Here is a 7,944-nt window from a genome sequence, read left to right on the forward strand (position 1 = left end):
CCACATTTGAAAAAGAACAAATTTAAAGGCTTGGGTATGGAGTGAGAACAAGAGAAAAGGCAAATAATATTCCAAAAGGCATTTGGAATAAATAGACTCAACACTGTTTACTATTTTTTTTGTCCTAAAAATACCCCTAATGGGCAGGACTACGACCACCCCAAACAAACAGTGGCAACTCTCCACCTGAAGGAAAATGAAGCTGAAATACTCAGAAGAAACATAAGGGTTTAGGACAAGGTAAAATCCTTGGATTTCCAAGTGAGGTACGAATGTGTGGCAGGCACATTCCTCCTCCCTGCACAGGGCTACTTGCTTGTGCATCCACTAACGTCTACTGAACGAACAGCTAAGGACGCTGGGGAGAGCAGAAGTGCTGGATTTCACAGAATCCCAGGATGGCTGAGGTTGGAAGGGGCCTTGAGGGATCATCCAGTTCAGCCTCCTGCTCCAGCAGGGACAGCCAGACCCGGGCACAAGGCAGCATCCAGGTGGGATTTGGCTCTGTTCATCCAGACTCTAGTCCCTCTTGTTCACAAATCTCTCACGTTTGGCAGTGGCCAGTATCTGGGATTTGTGTGAATTCAAGAAACACTGGAACGGGCGGCTATGGAATAACCTGCTGACCATATAGAATATCTTGTGCTTGGAGTCTGGTTTCATCAGTTTGATCCTGACTAATAAYGTTGGCTCTTCATTCCGAATGTTTCCTGTTTAATTTGATGGTCATTTTGCAAAGTGTCTTATTGTTCTTTAGCTCAGCATATTTTGTGCTTTATGAGGCTTCGTGTCCTATCTGGGTGCTGTTAATGGCAGCGTTTTCTCTGGAGAAAAGGAGGYTGAGAGGGGATCTGACCAGTATGTACAAATACCTGAGAGGAGAATGTAGGGAGAAAGGGGCCAAACTCTCAGTGGTGGCCAGTGACAGGACAAGGCAAAATGGGTACGAGTTGAAATACAGGCAGTTCCATTTCCATGTGAGGGAGGAGGAACTTCTTTCCTGTGAGGGTGCCAGAGCCCTGGAACAGGCTGCCCAGGSAGGCTGTGGAGTCTCCTTCTCTGGGGATCTTCCAAACCCGCCTGGATGCCGCCCTGTGCCCCGTGCTCTGGGTGTCCCTGCTGGAGCAGGGGGTTGGACTGGATGATCCCTAGAGGTCCCTTCCAACCTCAACCATTGTGTGATCCTGTGGTTCTGTTTTCAGCCCCARCCCCGGGAGGGAGAGAGGGCCCAGACAGGGCACAGGGCATGAGGCCAAGTCGCAGAGGCCAAAACCTCACACTTTGCTGCAATCAATATCGTCAGATTTCTGCCCTGCCCTCTGTTGGCTTTGTGTCCAGGTCTCCTGCACAAGGCCTCTGTATCCCAATCTGGAGAAGGAAACTTTCTTTTCTCTTTCAATTACTTAAAAAATACATTAATAATTATTATGATTGTAACCAGAAGTACTAAAACTGAAATAGATACTAATTTTTGCAGAGTTTTGTTGTATTTAGATACAACACTACGGTGGCTGGGAACAGGCTCCAGCTGCAACACTGGGCCGGTCACTATGGAACAGCGACTTCCACTCCTTGTTGATTTGCCTTGTAGCTGTTTTCTGGATGTGAATGATTTCTCTTTACCAGAGGAGAGAGTCTCCTCTCTCCCTCTCTCATAGACTAAATTTGATGGTACCTTGACAGCAAAATTAAAATAAATTTGCTAGAATTACTCATCTTTATCATCTCTATTTTATCTGCCCAAAAGACATGCATATCCACATTCTGCCCCAGGGCTGGACAGTTTTAAAATAAAACCCTAAGCTGCCCTATAATTCATACTCTGAATAAGTGAATTTGGTTTTCCTACTGTAGAATAGAATTACGGCTTTCATTTTTTTTGCCCTTCTTCATCTATGCAGGCAGTGGGTGCTTTAAAAACAAAGACAACATAATAGCAGTGTTAAAATCACTCCTTGGTGTGATGGGGAGTTTGGCACCCGACAGATACTCGCACTATCTCTGTAGTTATTATAAGCCAGCTGTAACTTTTTACTGATGAATGAAATATTGTCATGGGGATTTTACAAATCATGTTTCTGCTCCTGGTCCCTYTTCACCTTTCCATTAGAGTGCATTTCTTTCTTTTAAATAGATTAATACACTCTCTGTACAAATTTCAACAAAATATTTTGGAGCATCTTGTACGTAAGAGAACTTTTGAGGACCTCATTGGAAAAATGGGTAAGAGTTCTGAATTTTAAATAGAGAGTAAATGAAAATTCATCACCACTCTCCTCATGATTTAATCCAGCAATTAAATCTGCACAGTGGCTATTTATCAGGTAAATTCTGTATATGGATTCTAATCTGGTTTAATTATTGATTTGGTTTTTAATTTAAGGGCACATACATGTGTGGTCAGAAGAGACTGGAGCTTCTAGCTGGTGAGGACACAAATAATCTTAGCTATGTGACAGAGAATCAGATAACCAGTTAGCATCCTAATTGTGCTCACAGAACTTAACACAGGGTGTGACTTTTAAAATGGGTTTTTAAAAATAGTTCAAGGCTGTGAAATTTTACACTTTAAAAAAAAAAGGATCATGCAAATGATTTATCATTATATATAACCATACTCACTTTTGTATAAAGAGGCAGCTTCCAATAGGTAATAGAATAAATCAGCAAAGTAACTGACAAAATAATCATCCACCTGGCATGGCTCCTGAAGACCATCATCRTGGGAAGGTGAAATCAGATGGTTTCCCTACAGATCCCCAAGAATGGGAGAGAAGGAATTTCACAAACCTGCCCAATCCCATGAGAAGAAGGTTGACTATGATTTYAGTGGTGAGAAGAAGGGAAAGGAAATTACAGAAAAGAATTAACAGAAAGTGGAAAGGTAAAAGGGCAGYGCTTTTTTGCATGCATTTATTGGAGAAAAAGGTAGTAGATTCAGCAGATTCACTGCTCCTTTTTTTTCAAGGAGCTCAGGGGAGTTCCAGGCTGCACAGGGATCTATGATCTGAGCTACTCATCAGGTAAARTAACTTTTTGCTGCTTTGGCCCTGGGCCAATTTCATTTTGCTCTTTCTTTTGCTATGTGTTCTCTGCAATTGCTGTCATGAAATAATTTCATGTAGCAAATCAAGAAAAGCCACTTCATTTCTTCCAACGAAAACACGCTATGATGTAAGATTTGGTTGGAATACGTAGTTTCCTTTCTGATGAGAAAAGGGCTAGTACTGTTAACCTGAAAGGAAGTGTTATCTAAAGAGGGACTGACCCCCACAGAAAACCTGGGGAAGGCGTTGGAAGTGTTTGGATTTTGCATGGATGTGGATTTGCATAAGGTATGAACTTCAAAACTCCATGTATATTCTTCAGAGGCCTAAATCTAACGAAGGAAGGAAGGAAGGAAGGAAGGAAGGAAGGAAGGAAGGAAGGAAGGAAGGAAGGAAGGAAGGAAGGAAGGAAGNAGGAAGGAAGGAAGGAAGGAAGGAAGGAAGGAAGGAAGGAAGGAAGGAAGGAAGGAAGGAAGGAAGGAAGGAAGGAAGGAAGGAAGGAAGGAAGGGAGGGAGGGAGGGAGGGAGGGAGGAAGGAAGGAAGGGAGGAAGAAAGGGAGGAAGGAAGGGAGGAAGGATCTCCACAGCCTCCCTGGGCAGCCTGTGGACCCTCAGTGGGCACCCTCACTGTTAACAAATTTTTCTTTCGGTGCTTCAGTTTGTGGCCATTTCCTCTTGTAATTCTTTAAGAATTTCTGATCTGGAGGATTTCAGGGTAGTTGGCAAGAATCAAACTGGGCAAAGAGGAGAGAGGCTGGAGAAACAGCAGACTGGTGAAAGCCTCCAAAGAGCCGCTGTGGCTCCACTTGGGGGAACAGAGTGAAGAGCTGAGTTGAGGACATTAATAAGAAGACAAGGGAGGGAAATGAAAACAGAAAGCAAGGGAGAAGGAAGCAACTGAAGCAGAGGAAAAGCAGGGGAATATGAGGTGTAAAACCACTGGAAAACCTCTTGTGGGAGGGAACAGAGCTGGGGTTGTTCCTCGCCCCCCCTTGCACTGCGAGGGTGAGTGGGCTGAACAAGTGCTCGCGGTGCCCTTTGGTGGTACTGAGCCCTTATCTTGTGCGGGTAATTAGCCCACTCCAACAGAGGTCAAGGGGATCAAGGGGCACTGCAGCTAATGCTGACAGAAGAGCTTTATGGAACTTAATGGCACAGCAGGCACCATCATGACGGGAGCTCCAAGTCATTTGATCCCTTCTCCCCTGCGAAGCGGTCAAGGTCTCCCGGGTCCTAGGCCGGCKGCTCGGGAGCACTTGGAGAGCTTTATCTTTGTCTCCCTGCTTCAGAGGAGAGATAACGGCCCAATAGTCACTGCAGGATGTACTGGGGGCAGCAGGAAAGTGCTGGGCAGAGGTGCTTTACACCATCTGTGTGTTCACCTCATTTTGGAGCTGTACAGGAGCTGCTCTGTCCCCCTAGGAGGTCGGAGAAGTTCTTTCCCACTTTTGCAGATATATTTTAATGCAATGCACTCACTGGAACAGTTAACCACTGTCACCCTATCCATTTTATTAACCATTAACCATTAACCGTTTCTGAACTCAGAACATGTATAGATCTTTTCTTCAAGTTCAATACAAATATTGGAGGAATAGGGCTATCTTTTCCAAGGTGTTTAGTGTAGAAAAACTCCAGGACTAATTTTAAGAAGTGKTGTGAAAACTCCAGGACTGATTTTAAGAAGTGTTGTGCACCCATAAATTATAAAACTAGGAGGAATTACAGTAAACATCTATCAGCTCTTTTAAGCTAAAAGATATAGAACTTCACTGTCTTAAGCATCTTTTAGAAAAATAACCAATTTGAGTYAAATATTGCCAGTGATTATCTGCTACAGCCCTTATAAGGTGGCTTCAGTTGTTGTTTTTGCTTTTGCTGTTGAAATTTTGTACAACGTCTGATTCTTCCTAGAACATCCCAAGATTATTGTAACTTTGAGTTTTAATGCACAAGTTAATATTATCTTGTTTAATACAACAAGATCRTTTGCAGTATTTAAATGAAGTTATGCCTGCCTCTCTAGAGTTACTTTTCTGTAAGTTTCCTAGAAATTTGAGTCTTCCTAAATACAGGAATTAACCAGCAAAACCCACTCACAAAATGTGTATATTTGCAATTTATGGTAGTAAAAATGTACCAGTCTTTAAATYTTACTCTCTCTTTAGCTAACACTATTTACCTTTACACTGCATAGAGAAATCATGTTGCTCCCTTAGCAAAGATTTCTTCTGAGTGTACGCATAATTTTCCAAAATAATTTTTCTGAAATTGTTTCATCACATAAAAATATGATTATTAAAGCTGGACTTCATATCTATGTGTGATTTGGTGCTGCCTAATATTTCCATCTCTCTCAGCGCTGCTTTTTAAAATCTATCTGTGCCAACAGATACAGRAACTTTCTGGAAGCCCTTTTTTGTGCTTTCCTGCAATTTTTGGAAGGGCTTGTAGAAATTCTGTTGAACACAGTTTGGTCTTTTCAGCTGATTCCTACATAATCATTTTTCCAGCTTTTATGGCTGAACACTGACACACAGCATTTCACATATAGCACTTTTAAAAACTTCCTCYTAGATCTGTCACATAGTCTGTAAAGCAGCTTTATTAGTTTGGTGACTCATAAGTCTTGTTAGAAGAAAAATAACCTATCAGCACAAAAATAAAAAAAAAAAATAAAGAGAAACATCTGCATTTTTCTAAATGTTATGAGAAATATGTATTTCAGCAGACTCACAAGGTCTGCTGGAGCATCAGGGACTAATGAAAATTACAMCACCTTCTGAATCAACACTGGTCCATTAATTAAAGTGTTGGTTTAGGCTTCAATTTTGCTTTCTCACAAAACAGACGTTCCAACAGTGATGGATGGAAAAAAAATCTATTAGGTCATTTCCCCATCATTGCAGGTTTGATCCATGCCCTGTCATTGGAGGCTTCACAGTTCCTGAGGGGACATTTTTATTTCAATATGTTCAGTGCAATTTTAAAGGCTTGGAAAGCTGTAAGTCATGGCTTCTATCCACCTAAGAATTTGCAGCCTGTCAGACCCTGGAAGATAATCTCTGCTTTGACATAGAAGTACTGATTTGATTTTCTTAAGATTATTGTAACGTGACTACTTAAATAATGTCCTTGAACATCTATGTAAGGTTGTTTTCCTCTGCTGTGAACACCTAAAGGCTACAGCATCCACTGTTGTAAGTCCCCTGATCTTTGTCATTGATTTCATATTCATTTCCTCACTGCTACACATGGCACAAGGCCCCACTTGCAAAAAACTCTTTTAGATTGGTGTGACAGACTGCCAGCCTCTTTGGACAAAGCAATTCTCTCTTTGAGTGTTTAAAAGCATTTGTGATGTTTTCAGTTGTGTCAAAATCTCCCAGGAATAATCCAAAYGTAATCACCCTTTGCAGCAGACATACAGCACAGCTGGAATGGACTGTGCTGGCAGGGGGTCTCCTTTGTTTGACATTTATTGGTGTTTGTTCGTCACTCTGTCTCTGTATCCCGATGCAGTCAAGCTGTGTAAAAATGAAGCCATTTTACCATTATTTTGCAATATGACAAACCTTGCATTACACTCCAACAAGCAGAATTAAAGATGTACYTGATTTTTCCTAATAAAGCATCCCATGCTCTTATAAAGTGGAGAGCATTTTATCTTAGACTTGCAGACTTTGTTTGACAAATTTGTCTGTTTATCTAACTCATTTTAGACTTCTGATAAAGCTCATAAATCTAAAGCTCACTTCARATTTCTTTACAACCTAAACAGGCATGAGAAGAAGAAAGAACCTGAGGGTGGACCATTATTTTAGTTGAAATTAATTTTAATTTATTGCCAAGACTCTGATCAAACCATAAACCCGTATAACTGAAGCCTTAAAGTTTTGAGCATCAGAAATGTTGCCCAAAGTGAAAAATATCCCTGACTACCAGAGAGCCCCCTTGGAGCAGCCTTCCCTAGGACACGTGGGAGGCCAAGCAGAGCTTGGAGCGCTATCGGAGACCGGGTGTCAGTGGATCAGGGTGAGTCCTGGAAGACACACAGGGCTGAAGAGGGTTTGGGCTGCACCATAAAAACGTGTTTAACTGGAAATACTGGCCAACACCCCTGCAGGATTTCCCAGAGAGAGTGTAAATTGTGACTCTACACACACATCTTCACCATCTGCTGCTGTATCCCTGCACGCACTCTTCTCTCCCTCTCGGTGTTACACACTCTACTTTAGCATCCRTTAACACTAAGCACACCCCCCAGGGGTGAAATCCCTATTAATTTAGAGATTTGTGCCTCAATGGCAGCCGGGGAGCTGGGAGAAAAGGCCACCCTAGGTATTACAGCCGTAGCCCCTCCCGGCTACACTGAGGGCAGCTGACATCCCTGCTACGGCTCTTTCCTCAGTGCTAAAAATAGAGAAATAACAAGGAATTTTAAGCGCGCTGCCTCCAGCAGTAGTTCTTTGTGGGCTTTTCTTGCGTGCATGGTTTTATTAAACAACCCAGGAATTTCTGCACGGTGCTTTGAAAACAAAAAGGCACCTAAAGAGCCGTCCCGAGGGAGAGGCGCGGAGCCGCCAGCGCCGCCCTCAGGCACCAGGCCGGGCCCTGAGGGGGCGCCGGAGCCCGCGCGGGCGCCGACCGTTAACCCCGCGGCGCGAGCGCGCACTGCGCATGCGCGGAACCGCCCTGCGCGGCCGGCGCGGCGGGGCGGAGCCTGGCGGCGGGAACGGAGCGGGGCCTGGAGGAGGGGTCGCGGCCAGGAGGAGGGAACGGGGCGGGGCATGGAGGGGGCGTGTCCGGGCTGCCGTGGGAGAAGGCCTGGTGGGGCGTGGTCTAGCGGCGGAGGGGGCACTCAGGAGGCGTGGCCTGAAGGGGGCGTGTCCCGGCG

Source organism: Nothoprocta perdicaria, unplaced genomic scaffold (assembly GCF_003342845.1).
Source record: "Nothoprocta perdicaria isolate Ctin4 unplaced genomic scaffold, notPer1 scaffold_345, whole genome shotgun sequence".
Classification (NCBI taxonomy): Eukaryota; Metazoa; Chordata; class Aves; order Tinamiformes; family Tinamidae; genus Nothoprocta; species Nothoprocta perdicaria.